The sequence below is a fragment of the Branchiostoma lanceolatum genome, chromosome 2 (genome assembly GCF_035083965.1).
Source record: "Branchiostoma lanceolatum isolate klBraLanc5 chromosome 2, klBraLanc5.hap2, whole genome shotgun sequence".
Taxonomy (NCBI): domain Eukaryota; kingdom Metazoa; phylum Chordata; class Leptocardii; order Amphioxiformes; family Branchiostomatidae; genus Branchiostoma; species Branchiostoma lanceolatum.
The window spans coordinates 39099137-39119336 of record NC_089723.1 but is presented as its reverse complement, the minus strand read 5'-3'; the positions used below and the strand labels follow the sequence as shown (position 1 = coordinate 39119336).

Genomic DNA, 20200 nt, shown 5'->3' with positions numbered 1-20200 from the left:
ATGGAAGAGGAGGAATGTAGGAATAAATCTAACCGTTATGGCCTGGTCACATTCTCCTTACGATGATAGTCGTACAATTGCCAACTCACAGCATTCTTGGGACAATCGTACATGTGCTATCGTAAAAAATTAACTTGTCTTGTTTACCAAAAAGACTGTCTTATATCTTTATTGGCCGTTGATTCTGTCACAGCCTGTTTGGGAATCCCATGACATTAAAATCATACCACGACCTTGAACAAATGTGACTGTGCCTTAAGATGACAAAAAACAGCTCTTGTACATGAGCAAAGAAGCTATACCGACACTTCTAGCTCCTCCATGACGCTTTCTGATCGGCCTCTAGTAAAAAAAAAAAAACTAACAAACAAAAAACTACAAAGAAAAAACTTCCACCTACCCCTCGCTTTATGCAAGGAAGCACAGACAGGGTTGAGGTCGTCCCTCCCAAGTGTCAATCATCCACCTCTGGCACAATCTCGGCACCTGTAAGGAGGAAGATAAAATGATCAACTTAATGATAGACTTTAAGGAAGAATCGGCGCCTGTTTGTTCCACATAGCCAGTACATTGCCTTCAGGCATACACTGTATGTAGCACACTTGTTTGGATGGAAAAGACTTGGCCGAAATGATGTATAACAGACAATGTATGCTCCAAGAAGAGTATGTATATACAGTCTATATGTATGTACATTTGTATGTATAGCACACTAGTTTTGTAGAGTAAGTACAAGCTGCACAAGACTAGGCTGTAAGGTTTGATCCACTCACACCGGGAATGACCCCTACTCTTTTCTGTAAGTGTGGTGGGATCTTAAACATGCTCAAGATATGGCTCTCCTAAAACACAGGACATACAGGCTTTACATCCCATCCAAGAGCAGGGGTTCATCTAAATCAGGAAAAAGGGGCGCTGCGCCCTCTTGTTTCAGCCCAGCACCTCCTTGTCGAATTCAGATTTTAGCCTAATATCCAGCATACAGCCTTCACTCAGCAATTGATTCTTTCATAAATACATAGAATTTGCTCCATCCCGTGTGTGCTCCCTCTTATTCAATTTTTCTAGAAAAACCCCTGCAAGAAGACGTCAATAACCAATATAAGGTACTCATTTTCCTGAGTTGAGTGAGGAAAGAGGCTTCAGTGCCTTTCCCATTGCATTGCACTACATTCAAACCCAGAACCTTTAGATTCTTAGTCAACAACTCTAACCACCTTATCAAAGTTCAGAACCATTACTACAATGTCCAGGGCTCGAAATACTGGGTGCATGTGCACCCAAAATTTGAGCTGTGCACCTAATTCTTGACTGTGGGTGCACCATTGCACCTAGATATTTTTGTAGGCTATAGGTAGGGATACCATTGTACACTAGTATACAAACCATTCTTGAAATTCAAGTATCTGAAAAAGTAATATAACCTTTTGTTGTCCTTTGTTTGATGCATCACTTGTTTAAAGTTTTAAAATTTCCAAAAAGGAATTTCAAGCTCTGATGTCATTACAAATCATATGAATACTGACTAATTTTTGCAGAGATGTCTTATCAATTTCTACTTGCAGTGCTGTGCCTGTTGTCTAACATATAACTGTTTAGCCAGTCATTGCTTAGCCATGAGTGAACTCGTCTGTAAGCAGCGGCATAGCAACAGCGAGAGCCCTAACATACACACAGGCCCGTTTGAAGGATGTGGATTATCAGAGTACAAATGGGGACACTTCAGTGTTTACATTAAACCTGCCATTGACATTGCTGCGTTCCGTCTGACCAGGATTTCTACTCCGGCTTAACGTCCGTGTATGGAACTGATGTATACATTCCGCGGGGTGGTCTCCAAATCTAGCCGCGTTCCTATCTCCGTACCAGACAACACTCTCAGTACCAAACAGTGAAACACCATTCTCACCAAGCAGTTTCTACAGGAGGGTCTGTATGTAGATTTTTCCTGAGGCGTAGGCAGCCTATTCTTATTTTCCATAATTCGTAGGGAAAGCCGTCTTAGTCACATAGTTCATAGCGAAGTGACAAAATTTCACGCAATTGCCTTCCTTGATTTTAGCTTATACTAAAAGCATGAAGGGGGTTCTTTTGAAGTGAGCATAAAGCGATATCTGGACCTCCCATGCAGACCCTCCTACAAACAATTGGATACACAGGGCTTGAAATTCATTTTGGGGACATGGATAACATCAAAATATCTAACCTACAAATATAGTTGCAAAGACAATATTTTGGACGCAAAAAATACAAAAAATGGAATGGCAGCAAAAATCTATACAAACCTTACTGCCTCTCTTTAGAACTTGAACATGAAATTCTATGGCAAACTTCAAAATTCTACACAAGTCAGTAATATAACAAAGCCAAATGTTTTATCATATCAAGGATAAGCTGAAAACTAGGGCAACCTTTACATAATATGCTAACCCTACACAAATACCTGTATCTAGGTGCACTGGTGCACCCACAGTCCAAAAGTTTAGGTGCACAGCTCTAACTTTGGGTGCACAGAAGTGCATAAGCCCCCAGTATTTCCATCCCTGCTAGCTACAGACCCAGGTCTGGAGCGCAGATTTATGCCCATCCCTGTGCTTTACTGGAGCACATGGAGGTGTCGCTGACACGTCCCACGGGCTACTCTCACTCTGATCATCCCTAATGTTTCCTCCTTGGGTAGGACAAGGTTAATTACTGCATGTTTCTGGATGGGTGCTTCCACAGTGCCTACTGTGATGACAGCGGGTCTGGTCAGTATACCTCTAATCGCCTCCAACTCTGCCAACGTGCATGGCCTAACCCAGGACAACAACGGCAGCGGTACTGTACATGCAGAAAGGTTCGCGGTGGTTTTATGTAGCCTCTACCAGGCTCCAGAGGCGGCTGGAAAGAGTAGAAATTGGCCAAATAGATAGAAAAATATGCAAGAGGAGTTAGTCTGCTATAGGGGTACAGTTTGCCGCTCTATTGGACCCTCTCTCCGTAGCCGACTCCCTTAGCAGACTATTCACCCTATTTGGCCAATTTCTACTATTTTCCCAGCCATCCGTGGGGCCTGGTAGAGGCTAGGTTTTCTGTTCGCGGTTTTCACGGCGACCGTTTCACTGCAAACTTAAAGCCACCGCAAACATTTGTGTCCAATACTGTAGCAGTATGCGACTATATCGCCTTAGCGTGAAATAAAAACCATGCGAACTTAATTCCTTTACAGTAACCAACCATACTGGGCTGCTGCTTGAGTAACTCCAGGACTGACATGCTGAAAAGCCGGCCCAATTTGGTTCTGTCAGTAGCTTCTCTATCAACGGGCTCCCCTTCCGTCTTTACAAGTTCAAGGGTACGACGTGAGATTCCCTTGTTTTATCTCAGAGGCTTGTCTGATTATAAGACACCGGGTTGGGTGAACACAGGGTATTCCCTACAGCACACGGTTGGACTGAGAGAGCATAGATTACTGCTCGCAAGTAACACATTTGCATTGGCAGATTCGAGCCTTAACCAACGAGAAAGCCGAACACAAGGCGAAACTAGTCTCGATGTGGGCTTGAATAAAGTTCTAAACGGAAACTATGCGGCTACAGCGTCTTTTCTGAAGATACCGCGTAAGTGTGTACGGTTCGCTTGAGGTTGTCCACTATTATTTGCACATTTGCAATGTATTGTTACATACTGGTATATAGACTGAAAGGAGTTAAATGTTGGCACTGAAGTTTTAAGGGGACTCCAGTGGTATTAAACTGGACTCGAAATTATTGGGAATAGGTGTACAGGCTCAACTGTCAGGTAGACCTGGCCTAAAAATGTAGGAGAAGAAAGAATGCTCAAGAATACACTCTAAAATGGTATAAAATACATATGTTACCCTACACAAATATCTAGGTGCACCAGTGCACCCATGGTGAAAAACAAGGTGCACAGCTCCAATTTGGGGTGCACAAAAGTGTGCATGCAACCAGTCTTTCCGGCCCTGTTCATCACATGGCAACATTATGGACACTTTGAAATGCAGGCCTCTACAACAGTGTTAACACTAAATGGTTATAATCTGCAATTCAAAAAAAAGCTGCCTGGGAGGGTTGTCCTATTTTCCAATTGGTACTAACACCAAGGATCATAAAAATCCACAGTACCTTTTTCACCCACCCTGTGGAGAAACCTAGCACACTTGGAGAAACACCAGCTCACCTCCTCGGCACAGGTAATTAACTAACGTTTGCATTCTGTACCAATTGCCTGGCTCTGAATGATTGCTCTCTCTGTTTGACTAACCCTGCCGCCAACTTTGCAAAACAGTTCCTCATTTTGAGTTCTGTCAGCCATAAAGTTTGCTTGTGTCACTGCCTGACGCATGCTGAAGACCTTGAATGTATGACTGATGCACTCGAGAGGGAAACAAACACCCCTGCCGCGAGCTGGCAGCCGCTTTTGTTTGCCTCACTCCACCCTTCGAAGTTCAGTCAAAACTTAAATGTTTTCAACATACAAAATGTACAATTGATACTCAACGTTACACCAGTTTGGTTGACAGCTTAAAACGGTCACCTTTTCCAATGTTGGAGCAGCATAAAACGGTTACCTTTTCTGATGTCTCTTTCGGAAATAAATTCAAAATGTTGTTCAAACACAAAAGCATTGAAAACAAAGAGTTACAAACCTGTTTCTTTTATGGTAGAAAAGAAGTACAAATCTTTTTTTTGCAATTGGCAAAAAGGGATACATTTCTAACAATGGAATTGATACCTAAATATTAGAAACATGTACATAAATTGTTTTCTTTGTAGTAAAAAATCTTTTATAGTTGAGATATACAATTTTTGTTCTGACATACTTTGAAAAGAGTCAGTGAAGCAAGGCTATTATTATTCACACAATCGCTTCCTTTTCCCAGGGTCCCACAAAAAAATCATGTTTCAGCCCTTTTGTCACTTTCTTTTCATTTCGTGCGATCTTTATTCACACAATCACTTCCTTTTTCCACGGTCCAACAAAAAAATTATGTTTCAGCCCTTTTGTCAATTTTTTTATTCCGTGCCATTGATACATTTGGTGGATTAAATGTACTCTGCTCTTACCGATACCTCTAACACCGACATTAATTATTCATCCATTTTTGCACCTGCTGGAGGGTTGGAACTTCCACAGCTCTTAGTAACCTTAGAAATGAAGGTCAACGTCAAAATGACGAGATGATGATATAAATCATCAAGAAAAGTATTGACAGAAGCTTTAAAGTTCTCTGGAACTCAGTGGCACTGAAAATGGATTTTTTCGCAAATCTACACTTCTCCCTGACGTCAAAAGCTATCTGAAGGTACAGTAAGACCATGGAGTGTCCAGGACAGAAGAAAAAAGGACCAGAAGTTCTCCTGCAGTACTAAGGAAAACCACCAGGCAGGCCATAATCAGGTAGGTTGGGAAGGTAGATACCTTCAAGGCAGATAGATATCATTATAATCCAATGATAGCTTTATTAGTTATTTCTAGCCAAACTATACAAGACACACAGACACACAGACAAGCTGAAAACAAAACAGAACTTCCATTTTCATAGAGGCATAAACAAAAAGTCCAACAAACGCATATAAACGACACATAAGAGCAAAACAACCAACGAGGCAATTGGGTACCCGCCCATTCCTCTACTCCCCTATTCAGCTCTACCCGAGCGTGAAATTGTAATATATGGAGCCATTCTTATCACACATTTATCTGCCTCACCTCTCTAAACTTACCTGGCCGGCTGACAGAGGGGAGACTATTATATACAGGCGGAGGTGGCAGGGGTCAGGGTTGGAGCCAGGATACCCAGTTGTAACAATCGCAGTTAAAGTGGCGAACATAATGGCCTGACTGGCTTACCATACCTCAACACAGCGACAGGAATTGTCAGAGTCAGTCACATTGTTTTGGCTTCTTGATTTTAAATCAAAACTAAAGGCGGACTCAGCGGCAGAGAAAGGTTTTCTGGTTCTACAGGTAATATTTTGCTAAATCCAAGAACAATTTAATTGCTACATAGATATCAGCCTTGTCAAAACAAGCCGGCAGGCGGCTATTTTCACTGCCTACTTTCAATTTTGTGCCGGCTACTTTTGTGTAGAATTTTAAAACAAATTCGTCCCTCGCATTCGGCCACTACGTGGCCCGCCTGTTACTTTTGGATATTAGCCTCCTACTCTAAAATTTTGTGACAAGGCTGGATATTATTAACTTGACATTGAATTTGGACTACACAGCAAAAATATTCCAACACTTTGGTTGATCTTAAAAATCACTTTTGCAATGTGTTTCTGGATACTTGTTTGTCAACTTACTCTCATCTCCCAAATAAACATACCCCCCGGAATAAACATACCCCCTGGACAAATTTTCAAAATCTAATAAACATACCCCCCCGGAATAAACATACCCCCCGGGAAACTACCGAATTGTGTCCATGCTACTTCTGTCTAGAGAAGCAGGTACATGTAGGTTCTTTTTATTTACATATTCTATATAAGTATGTAAATAATGAACCGAATAACTGTAGATATCTTGTTCAAATTATAATCATTTTCTCCACTTTTGGAAAAATTGGGCATAGGTTCCCCTCGGGGGCCAACGGTGCTTCAAATTCAACAAGTGAAAATGTACATGATACATGTACTTTCTACTTGGAACTTGAACCAAGTGATCAAGGAAAATTGTTGTATAAACTGGCATATCATTAAAACAGAAGTAGTTGCCAAACTTCTCAGTTCACTTGCATGGGCAACACCTTGTACAAATGTATCAACATTTAGAACTTGAACAGAAAATTACCATATCCTGAATATCTGATGAAAATACAAGTATTACGTATTTGTAAAAGCCATGTAGAAAAGGTTGAACTATGACATGTATGATGTTGCTGGTACTTTTTTCTTGCTCAACTTTCCATTTATCATGTATGCACTGCATATAGAAACATGGATTAATTTTGTAAACATTACTAGAAGTATATGTTTTCCACAAAATCACATTATTATAAAGAACATTATCATATATTCTCCTTGATTGTGTTGTTGCAATCCAAATAATTTCAAATCCAAAAATTACCCTTGATGTATGCAGAAAAATCTTTCATTTTGAGAAACTTAGTTGTCAACAAATTCATTGTTTAGATGTGAGAAATCTCAGGCTTGTTCTATTTTGTGCTCTCTCTTTCTGATTAAAAGTTCCTTGGTTACATCTAAAACATTGCCACAAACCACAGGGTTCTCATGTTACACATCAAAGCGTGAGTCAGACGGAGCGGCACCGAACACAGGAACACAGACAGTAAGGGGCGGGGCTAACAGAGAGCTACATGAAGTTCTGAGAATACTCAGCCAATTTGTTTGTAGGGGAGTGATTTTTGTCAAAACATCGTAGGTGATAATTACTGAAAATGGATTGCAACTTAGTGTTGTTTATCAACTATTAAGTGGGAATTCACTTTGTTGAAATACCACAAATTTCTGACAACGACAAAAGAGTTTTATTGGAAGATCAAAAGCAAGCAAAAAGAGCTGTTTCCCCTTGGTAGAAGTGAGCTCTTCCGTCCGTGGGAAAGCTCTAGTGGCGTGCGTTACTGTACTGTGGCGATTTTCCAAGGGCTAAATTTTCATGTTTGTGGTAGGAGCCGTAGGATTTAGATGTTTTTGTAGATTTTTTTAAAGTATTACTGTATTCAGTTTTTAATGCTGAGACACTGTTATAATGTGGTGTTATTTTCATGTTCTAAAAGTTTTGAGGAAAGCTGTATTTCATGTTGAGTAGAATTTACATGCGACTCAATCGTAACTTGAGCATTCACGGTGTTGATTACGTTGTTCTTTTGGCAATGTTTTCGTCTTTTTCAAGTGCAAATTTTGCGATCTCAGTAAGAATTAAGACGGTCTAGAAGTAGTAGAACGAAAAAAGACTATCAATGTTGTTTATATGAAAAATAGATTTCAAAACTTAAGTGTGGCGTCTTATTTTGTCTGAGATAACAACATTTACTTTGTAGCGAGATCGACTGACATGTTAGTACCGCCAGGATTTCACAAATGCCGGGTCATAGCTATGACATAGCGGCAGGGAAATCAACGCCGCTAGGCCGAAAAATGGCAAATTAAGAGCAAAAATGTCGTGGAAATATGGGCAGGAAAACCCTAACTTTCGATTTTGATGGGATCCCTGGTTAGCAAAACTCTGATTTTCAAAAAATTAATAAACGTACTGTCCAAAATAAGAACGTACTGGGTGGATTTTGAGGCTGAAAAAAATAAACGTACCGGTACGTTTATTTGGGAGATGAGAGTACAGTCTTAGCAACTGGTTTTTATAATTCGTGGCGTTTGGCCCAGAACCCAGAGGTCCTGTGTTCGAATCCCCTGACATGCCACCGATGTTGTGCCCTTGGGAAAGGCACTTACACAACTTGCCTCACTCCACCCAGGTGTTAAAATGCATACCCATCTTTACCATTTTAAACCCCCCTCCCCAGAACCATTATAGGACCATCCCTTACCTGTAGGTTAAGGGAGGCAGATGATGTGCTCTATTGTCTGGAGTTGCCGGTTGGGCGCACCTGGACGGACCAGTCTGGGCTCAGGTACTCCAGCTGCAGTCAGCAGACCCAGGTCTCACTGGCACAGCTCTACTGGATACACCGCACTACAACACCTGTAAGGTAGCGGAAAACACACCAGTAAATATAAGCCATGAACATATGATGACTTCTTAATTTGCCCATAGGCTAATAACATAAAAAGGTAACAAATGTTAGCTCTATAGGTGTATCTGGCGTTTCTACGTTTTCTTGGAGTTTGACGTCTTCTTTGGAAAGTTTGGAGGCAGAGGCTAATGAAAAGTCCCATGTTGTTGTTTTTATGATTGCCATGATAATTATAAGTATAGCAACGCTGTACATGTACGGTGTCTATTTGGAATTGCAAAAACACACACACACATAGGTGCACAAGTCAAAAACAGCTCAAGTGGACTTGAAAATGGAAATGTCAATGTCTTAAAGTTATATTTGATACATGTACGTATAGAAATATCTATACCCCAAGAAAGATCATAAAAATCACATGTATCATAACATGGATTTTTCTTTGAAACATCTTCAATCCCAAGGAAAGATTCATGTAAAACCTTTCAGTTTCCTAAGAAGTCTGTTTGGACTCTTTATTACAATCCCCCAGCCTGTCACCTCTGATTACATGCCAGCTGTCCCCAGTGGGTTAGTTCCCCTTGACCCGACTACCTAGATGGTTTCAGCACCAAGGTCAGGGCATAGCATAAGGGCGCAGTGATAAAGGCTTTCCCACTGGGGCGTCCCTGTAGCTCAACTGGTAGCAGCCTCACAGTTGAGCTCTTGGTTCTAAATAGTTACTAACTGGGAGACCCCAGGTTCAAATCCTGGGACAGGGCATCTTGGTTGGGGCTGCAACCGTCTTTTGGAAGGGACGTAAAATGGAAGTCCTGTGTTCTAGGAGGTGCCAAGCACGTCAAAGGGGAAGGGCTAGCGACCCCTCCCTGTAATAATATACCCTGCTACTGAAACAGCAAGGAAAGTTGCTTCCCTATGTGCCACTAGGCACTACAAGGGCATGAACAAACCAACAAATTTATTTCTGTACAGCTAACTTTTTGGCTTAGGCTCACCCAGTTCCCAAACATGGATTTCTAGCCCTGTTGATTTGGTAGGCTTTGCTGACATTCTACATTATCTTATGTTGCACACCGTTATTTATAGGTTAGATACACCAGTGCAACTATCCCAAACATGAATTTCGAGCCTGTGTATTGAGCTGACCAGGTCCTTCCAAGGCCAAGTCTCCCTACTCAGCACCAGCCACCCAATTACCACTGCAAATGCGGATAATTTTCGGCTCATAATTCCGTTAGGACAGCCCCGGCTCTTGAAAAGCCATCAGCGTCATACAAAGGCGATCAAATCAGGGCAGTCATCGCACACAATCGGTTCTGAAGGATCGCAACACCGTTTGTGGCACCGGCTATGGACGTTATCAAGTATAATCACCGATCGGCGTGACTTTGACAGACGTAGGCTAGTACACTTGAACTCACATATAAACACTATGCTATATAGATAGATATACAGTCGAAACCACCCAAGACCACAAAGAGGGCCGATAAAATCTGGTCTATGTGGACATCTGGTCACTATAGACAGCAGGGTTGAACAAGTATGGTTGCCCGATTGCCCGGGGCAAGTGAAAGTGCTGTTCGGGCAAGTGGATATCCTCCCCCACTTGCCCGATCGGGCAAGTAAGATTTTTTCATGCAGTCTGTTTCAAAACAAACTTTATTCCAGTGAAAGGATCACAAAAACACCACACCACAATGTATCCTATCATTAGAAACTACATTTCTCTCAAAATATTCCAAAAGATTATGAATTCAACCCAAAACAGGACAATTTGGCTCACATAGTACATGTAAACAAACACCCATGGCTCTCTCAGTTCGTAGACCTGCTGGCATGAAACTTTGCAACATCAAATCCTTTGAAACATGATATCCCTGTGAGCACTCTCTCAATGTAGCATTTTCCTTCTTTCATTGAACAGCAACATTGTGGATATGACACACTCTGAGGGTTCCCACAACATTTTAACTGATTGAGTGTATATTCAGGATATTCTAAATTTCTGTTCAACTTCTAAATGTTAGTACTGCAAAAAATCATTTGAAGGTGTTGTTTGATGTACATGTGTGGATTGATATTGACTAATGTTATCTAATAAAAATTTCACGACAATGATTAAAAACTGGCCATATCATAAGAACCATGTTTAGTTATATTAGATCCACAACACAAATGTAACTTTTCCATCATATGACAAATACCTGATTTTTTCTTTTGTTTACTAAAGAAATGGGAGAATAGTAACAGCCCTCAGTGAACACAGGAATATTGTAGTACTGGATCTAAGGAATGATCGATACACAACATTTGCTGAAAACTTGAATGTTGTTCTTTATGTTAAATAAGCCTGTGTCTTTACCTTAGACTTTTTGCCAAAATTTTTTTCCGTATCGCTCTGATTTTATTCTGAAAAATCTGAGAAGCAACAAATGAAATTGGCGTGGTTTAAGTGAAAGAAGATACGTTGTAATATCATGCTCCTTGTTCAAGTTTTTGTCATTTCCCGTAAATACGGTCATGACATCCACACAGCTTGGTCTTGTAGTTAAGACTTTTTTGCTATAATTACATGCTTAACAAGACGTTTTTACTGAAAAATAACAGAATTCATTACCGCAAGCAAAGATGCAAAGAAAAAATGTCATTTAGATTTCGGGCAAGTCAAAAGTTGGTTCGGGCAAGTAGATTTTTTTTCTACTTGCCCGATAGGGCAAGTGAATTTTTGAAAACTTGTTCAACCCTGGACAGGTTTGTCACATTGAACTCACATGTTAAGTCTATGACATATAGATAGATATACAGTCAAAACTGCCCAAGAAGACCATTCAGGGGACCGATAAAATCTGGTCTATGTGGACAGGTTGTCACTATTGACAGGATTCTTATGCTTGAGGTATCGACAGGAAAAATTAGCTAACCTATTCTAAGGCTGTACCATCAAGACAGCATTCAAAAATTTGCAACAGTAACATTCTCTTATGTCACAAAGTTTTCTCCTTCATATTTTTGGAGACAGCCCTGACAGTATCATACCTTAGGTGACGCACTAGCCAGGGATGTGCTAGGCCCTCTACTAACACTCTGTAGTCTGTACAAATTCAAAACACTACAAAAACCTCCTTTTCCCCTCTACTGTTAAAGTACATGTACAAACAAAATGGACAGTACAGTAGTAGATAAATCTATCTAGCAAGGTAGTCCATGTTTACCCATCCAAGGTAACTTACAAACTTGAAATACTAGTACGAACACTCCCTTTTCCCTCCTACTGTGAAAGTACATGAACAAACAAAATGCACAGTACAGTAGTAGATTAATCTATCTAGCAATGTAGTCCATGGTAACTTACATACCTTTGGTAGAGTGCTAAGTGAGGATGTACATGTACCACTGCTAGTCCCTCTATTCCGTACCAAACAGGCTTCCCTAACTCCCCACTACTGCAGACAGGCACTTTTATACCTTCCCACCCGTCATGAATTGGTAATGACATTCCTATTAGCAAGCTGCCTCCACTACGGCTGACAGTCAAAGTCATTTATCAACTCCGTCTGCGCAAACAGAAAATGGCACTCACATTAATCATATTTCTGCACAAAGCACGGACGCAGAGGCATGAACATTAATTATTACTCGTGGATTAGCGACCCTCCTTCCTTTTATAACTCATACTGATATGAAACGTTGCCACATATCCAAGTAACACGCCATAAAGGCAAGTATGTCATTATCAAGGGTAGGAAAATATGATATATACTATTAATATACAATGTACATATAGCGGACTGAGGACAAAGCATGACGCTTTTTTGTTAGCTAGTAGTGCAATCCGGCTTTGCTATGTCTTGCGTATGTAGCCAAGCACACCGGGTCACCCCTACTCTTCTCGATGTGTTGTGTGTTGGGTTCTTTTACATGCAGAGGTTTGACACTTGCCTGAAGCTCTCTCATACACAGGTACTGCACACTGATAAACTGCCTCATGGTGTAACACACCGGGTTTTTGCTGAACAGTACAAGCTGCATAGCTAGGCAGATTCACTTGATCCACTCACACTGATAAGGACCCCTACTAGTTTCTGTGTGTTCTTTAACATACTTAAGTTAAGGTGTACCTCTCCTCAAACATGTGACATGTCATATCCAAGGGATGTTCCTAACCAAAGATAGGTACTATTTTACACCTGAGTCGAGTGAGGACTTCACAATTCAGAAGTGGAGTTGCTAAAAACTACACCACTGCAGGCTCTTTTCTTCTCTTCTAGTCTTCCTGACATTATTCAAAACATTCATCACACATTCACGGAACAATGCTCTGACATTTCCCTCAAACGTGTCGCTCACAATGTGCTTCCTCACACACCAAAACCTACCGTAAAACCTTAAATGTTAGCGGTGGTTTTATTTTGCAGTTTTCGGAGTGCCCTCTCCACTGCAAATTCATGACGCCATGAAGTTGCTTTTCCAATCTATTACTACCATACTAAAGAACTGTTTCAAACGCAAACTTAAAACTCCGAGAAAAACTCCTTTCCCTTCTACTAAAAATTAAGTCCCAGCGACAATTAAGTCCCTGCGACAATAGACAAATATACAATACCAGGAACCTTTTGTACTCATCCCAACATATTGGAAGTGGCTAACAGGCGATCAGTCATCTCGTTATAACAATACCCTGACCGGTGGTCTCCAACACTTGTCAAACTTCTCCATTCACCAGGTGTCACTCCGGTTACAATGGAAGATGGAGCTCTCAATAAAGGGTATCTGTTTAACAATCCACCGTGACATTTTGTTATAACCTTTTTGACAATCTAGTACCAAAGCATGAGCATTAATTATTGTCTACCGATGTGCAAACATGATACTAAATGATACAATCGCATGTGTTCCCATACACATCTTTCACAACACATTTTCTGTGACATTTTGTTATAACCTTTTTGACAATCTAGTACCAAAGCATGAGCTTTAATTATTGTCTACCGATGTGCAAACATGATACTAAATGATACAATCGCATGTGTTCCCATACACATCTTTCACAACACATTTTCTGTGACATTTTGTTATAACCTTTTTGACAATCTAGTACCAAAGCATGAGCATTAATTATTGTCTACCGATGTGCAAATGTGATATCTAATGATACACTTGCATGTGTGCAAGTACACATCTTTTATAACACATTTACCGTGACATTTTGTTATAACCTTTTTGACAATCGTGTCCTAAAGCAAGATCATTGATTACTGTCTATCGATGTGCAAATGTAATACTAATGATACACTCGCATGTGTGCAAGTACACATCTTTTATAACACATTTACCGTGACATTTTGTTATAACCTTTTTGACAATCATGAACTAAAGCAAGATCATTGATTACTGCCTACCGATGTGCAAATGCGATGCTTAATGATGTACTTGCATGTGTTCAAGCACACATCTTTCACAACACATTTACTAGGCAATTTGAATATATTCTGGACGCACAGATCAATCTTATGCTTCCTAGGTTGTCATGTTTCCTTTTACTATATTGGGTAGGCAGACTACTCTCTCTTCGCAGCCAGGGGCTAAATTGCGAGGAGCACACAATTGGCGGGGCTAGATCGCAAGAGTCTGGAATGGCTGCCATTCCGATGATTCGATATATGAACTCAGGTGACCTCAATACGACAATTGCTCAATGTGCGGCCATAGGACTGTAGGGTTTCAACCATTCACACCGGGAAGGACCCGTACTATTTCCAACAAGTGCGGTGGGTTCTTTATCATGCTGAGGTGTGGCTCTCCTCAAACATGGGACCTCCATTTAACATCCTATCTGAGGTACTACATTATAACAAAGGGTACAGATTGAAAAATTAAAAGCTTTGTTTCAGCATCAGTGCAATACTATGAAACACTGACTAAGTCACAAGTCCACGAACTTCAGCTATTCAAGTCCACCTGTGTTTTAGACAAACAAAAGAGGAAGATTGATTAAAGATTGACCCAATAAGAGAATTAAACACAATCCCAAACATCCTGGAATGCGATCCTGAATCAGACAACTAAGATATCTAAGCAATGGGTATCAACAGCCAATTATGCCGGTAGAGTCCATTCCAAGTCACCACACTGACCTAAAGAATGTGCAAGTGTCTAAACATTGGCTATAAGTTTTGTATTATTGAAAACCAAACATAAAAACTTATCCCAAATTATTGAAATCCAAACTTAAAATATAAACTATGATAAGAAAACCCTATGTTGCAAGTCTAGCAGAGTATTCTATTAGTGATGCTATAGAGTTCATAATCTTTTGTTTTGTGGTGTTATCGGAGTGCGTAACAATTTCAATCTCAATTGCTGCAACAGCAACACCATGCAAGTTGTAGAATGAAGTAAAAACACTTAATGCTCCACAATCGGAAAACTTACTTTGACATTTATAACAACCTTATCAAGCAGTTGACGTTTTAGATTTGAGCACTGATTATTGGCAGGACATTTATATTCCATGCAGATAATTTATATCTTTATCAAGCTGACTTTAGGGAACAGACAAAGTATTGTTTTCAAGCAATCGTTTAATCAATCTTGGAGACCTTTTAATCAACAATTTATTTTCTGTCACCTTGTTGTAACTGAAGATATAAGGCCAGTATACAAGTATGGAGGTCTGTGAAATGCACTCGTAGAAATAAACTTTTAACTTCTAGGTGTCATAGTGCTTTAATGACAAATGCAGTTTTGTAATAGTGGTGAGAATAAGTGTGAAAATCAATCTATTTGAAAAGAGTAAAATTTGTGAAATCATATTTAGGTTAATCACTCCATTTTCCATTACTAAATTATAAGTTTTCTGAAACTTCTTTCCCAAAGGCAAATTGCAAGTAAAAGCAGTGAATGATGAACAATATGATAAGATACTATTCAAATGCAAACTCTAAAACTTAACTTGTTAAGATAGACATCCTTTTTGGGGCCAGTTGAAGTAATGGGTGGGTTCTGTGATAGAAACCTGTACAATACAGCCCATTTCAGTGATTATCCTTCCTGATCATTTATCTACATACAGTAAACTAGACACCCGTGTCCAGAGCTTGCCTAACAAATGAGAACATATGGGGATCCCTTCCCATCTGTAAACAACCATTAATGAAATCAAATAGCAGAGAATGTTGCCCACATGGTGCTCAGTGCCTGGTTCCCTGATAAAGGCACTCAGGAGGATACACCAGCATCCTGGGGCTCAGCTGATTGGACAAAATGCAGTACAAGGCTTTAGCAGGATTACTACATGCTCTAATCACTCAAATATTTTCATGAGGGTTGGAAAGTGGTAGATCGGAAGGCTACAGCGAATTGATGTGATGTTTGTTGAGATGGTGTGACATGATAATTGATATGATGAATTTCTGTGTGTCAGGACGGTCAGCTAGTGCTATAGAAAAATTTGCTGTTCCTAAACTTTTTCAATGTTAGATTTATTCACTTTGTATCTCTACAATCAAATTACCTGTACAATGACAATGCCATGAAGGGGAAGTGAAAACAGTTTAACTGTAATCTTTAACACAAAAATTAGACTTGCTGAAAGTTTTGACTGTCCAATTCCAGTCTTCGTCAAGGGCAGCTGAAAATTTGGGCAAGCCTAATTTTTGGCGACGCCTCAGGGGCGAGCCAAATGATATAGTATTGTGTGCAGATTGCAACTATTCTAGGAATTGTACAGGCATGTGTCCATAGGCATATTAAGACAATAAGAATGTTAGGAATGTTAGTCAGACAGAAAGCCTCCCTCGGGACATTACTCCTAGATAACCTAGACAGGAGGCTACATCTGTCTACCAGATGTGCCAGGCTTATGTATACATGACCCATTTAAGACCTCAGCTCTACAGTAATACATTGTATTGCTCTTTTCTAAAACAATGTGTGTCTGTTACAATGTTTTTAGATGCCCTAATGCTGGTCCTTATAACTGTAAGATTTAATGTTTTTCTTCGGGGAACAGGTCATAACTGCATCAACTCAGATAACGATTGTGCACACGCTGCTTCAGTTACCTATACAAGCAGATTAATTAAAGGGCATTAACCTCATTCATGACATTGGGAACATGTCCAAGCCAGATCGATCGATGAAAAATTTCACTGTCGCAAGGAAATTTAGCAAGCTGATAAGATGCCACTTTCTTGCTGATATAATCCTGTACACTTCCAAGAACACATGGGACACATTTTTACACAACAACATTTCTGTGGATTAAGATTCCCAGGCTGGCATTTCATTAGGGCTCCAGGAATTACTGGCAAATTCCTTTACGACTGGTGTTCCTGGTATTCCAGTGGGACTCGAATTCCATCCTGGCATTCCATCCTGGGATTCCATCCTGGCATTCCATCCTGGCATTCCAACCTGGCATTCCATCCTGGGATTCCATTCTGGCATTCCATCCTTAGCTAACATCCCTGGCCATTCACGCTCTAGAGGACTTGGTTCTATAGTTCAGGGAACATAAGTGTACAAGCTGTTGCATGATGTATGCTGTGTCGTTGGTAAGTGGACTTTGATGTTGAAATTTGTGAAGATTTGGCCTAACATGTTGTTCATGTAAACAGCAGTCCTATCAGAGTAGAATAGTCATTTTGTATGGTGGGAACCCGGTCCATAGGCTGTTTTCAGTTGTCATGATCAGGCTGTGATGAAATCGATGTTCGTTCTGGCAGTGGGGTGTGCCTGGTAGAATCTAGTGGAACTGTCGCTGTCTGTGTGTGTGTGCGTGTCTGTGTGTGTGTGCGTGTCTGTATTTGTCCAGTAGAACAGGTCCCCGTCAGCCCTTTTCATTAGAAATCCTGTATGAACAGCACCACCTATCACTGTGCCCTAAGCAGGGTACAGTAAAAATTAAAACAACAACCACCGTCGCCATGGCAATGTCTTTTTATCATTGCCAGTCTTGTTCTGTTTGAAATTACAGGTCAACTTTGCTTTAGAGTGATTTCTACCAATAGTGCAATACAGATGAACTTTCAAACTAACATTTCTTTTAGCAGTACATCCTAACGCCCGTCAAAAGTATAACCTGACAGCAAACTTGAATTCTGTAAATGTAAAAGTAAACTCCCAACTTTAGACATGAGCAGTTTAACCACTGTCACAACATACAAACAGGCTTCAATGTCTACCTGCTGACACAACATTCAACGACGCAAAGACCAGGTATACCATCCCCTTAGTCATAACACGCTCTGTTGTTCATAATATTTTCCTGCCTGTCCCTAAAGTAACATCTGTACAGAACTGAACAAAGCCCCAGCCTCAAAGGAAGCTCTTCACAATTACATGACCTTTACTGGATATACAAAATGTACACGTGCTGCCAAATTTCATTAACGGAAACATGAGAAAATCAGTTACCATTTACGAAATTGGGTAAGCGTCCCATTGTACGAGGCAGGGTTGTTATAATTGAAGAGAAATACCATAAATTATAGCCTAACTTCAAAGGGAATAATTTAGTGGCAGCAGGTATGTCTGTAAATCAAAGTTTCAGGTGCAACTAGAATTTTCTGCATATATTACGCAGTATTATAGAATTCAGGGAAATCTTCTGATTTTTGGATTTTGGATATCGCAGTTGAACTTACGATAATGACACCACCATGGGAGGTTTTGAAGCTGGGGTTTTCTTTACACCTGCAACAAATTGCCTCCGCATTTAGCTGAGAACAAAGGCCACATCATTTCAATTTGTTTAAATTTCAAAAACTGTATAGCTGGTATAACAGTCCTTCGGCGTAACACACCAGCTACGCAGACACGCAGCGCAGCAGCCGGTTATATCACACTGAACGGCCTGTAACATCTAACTTTTGCACATTTAACTGCAAGCATTGTGTAAGGCTATCTGGTAAAGATGCCCCTACAGTACTTGATGGCTACGAGTTCAACTCTACAGATAATGACTAATGTAATGAAAATAAAGTCTAAGGACCAGCTTTCAGCCTTGGTACATTTTTAATGAAGGGAATCAGTCCTACATGTATTCAAGTTTTCCTTCCTTCCCTCTGATTTCATGATGTCCACTAGCTATATTTTCACATTAGAATGTCCAATAACAGAGGAAATACATTGTTACAGCCTTATTTTCACCTTAGAATGTCTAGATACTACATCATCAGTCCTCCTCATTACGAGGTGTAGCAAGCAATGTTTACTCTCCAGAACTGCTTGTCGTTCATTGCAGAATCCATGAACCAGAGAAATAAATTGGTCCGGCCTTATTTGGAGAAGGCTGCAAGCATTTCCTTCTCCACACGCCACCTGTTCGTGAGGAGTCTCACATCAACACCAAAATCTGGCTTCGCACTTTCTTGGGATTTGCTCTTCTTTCAAGACGGCGGAGTAGCGACGTCTTGAGCACATATTAGCGAGGTGCGATGATGTGTCTGGGGTCCCCTCCGTGCCCTTGGACGGGACCTTAGAGCTGGCGGGGAGTCTATCCAAACACCGGGCTGAGAGTTTCGCCAGCCCGGTGTCAGCCAAGGCCGCTACAGGCTCATCAATTCTCCCCGACCTTCGACATCTCGCAAATCTTCACACACATTTCCACAGCAAACCTCCGCCAACTTTTCTTCTTTGAGATGGGGGGAAAACTTTGAAGAAGGATTCTGTTTCAATGCCAGAAAGAGACACTTAAATGCCAAATGACTTATACTTGTGTAGAGGGCAAATACTTTGTTGAACATCAATAAAATGTCCACTGAATTAGTCAGATTCTGGAAAGATTTTCAGTACAACAAGTCTAGTTTATCAACTTGAAAGAAGGATTCTGTTTCGATGCCAACAAGAGACATTTTAATCCAAATAATTTATTCTTGTGTAGAGGGCAAATACTTTGTTGAACATCAATAAAATGTCCACTGAACTAGTCAGATTCTAGAGAGTTTTCAGCGCCACAAAAAAGTCTAGTAAAAAAACTTTGAGGTGTTTCAGCGAGTGCCAAGAGGAGACACTTTAATGCCAAATGATTTATACTTGAAGAGAGCTCAAACAGGTCTAGAATGACTACTGACTTTTCTAGCAAGGATTTCTGTACCATAAGTAGTATTTGTCTTCTTCATCCACACTTTCAACATTTACGACAATGTACCCCAAGCAAAGTGCAGTTGTGAAGCTTATTCAGTAAGTAAGGGCATTGCCAGATCGTGGAAAGAGGATTTGGAACACAATTTATCGGAATTTCAAACTTTCCTGCCCATCTTTCTTGTGCACTTAATCTTTTTTTTTTGCTAAAGCTCCATGTACTTCCCCCAACTTAGGTTTGGCATATCCACATTGAAATATCTAGTTAAAGGCAGGATGTGGAACCTGTTTGGCAGGTAACTTGTTGAGCACTTGTTAATCTTTTATATTTGTTAAAGCTATCTACGCATTTCTCCCAAGGTTTGGCATAACCACATTGAAATGTCTATATTTAGGTCGGATGTGGAACCTGTTTGGCAGGTAAATTGTACCCGTATGTTGTCAGTGTGCCCA

The 20200-nt window shown here is 40.4% G+C and overlaps 1 protein-coding gene across 2 annotated transcripts in view; it reads right to left on the bottom strand.

Annotated features, from left to right (window-relative positions):
- LOC136428997 (repulsive guidance molecule A-like) overlaps window positions 1–20200 on the bottom strand; it is a 104744-nt gene that overhangs the window by 50046 nt on the left and 34498 nt on the right. For both annotated transcript variants that reach the window (XM_066418872.1, XM_066418873.1), the window contains exons 2-3: window positions 8516–8670; window positions 401–486 (exon numbers count right to left, since the gene is read on the bottom strand). The gene's annotated coding sequence lies outside the window, so the exon portion shown is untranslated. The remainder of the gene's footprint in view (window positions 1–400; window positions 487–8515; window positions 8671–20200) is intronic.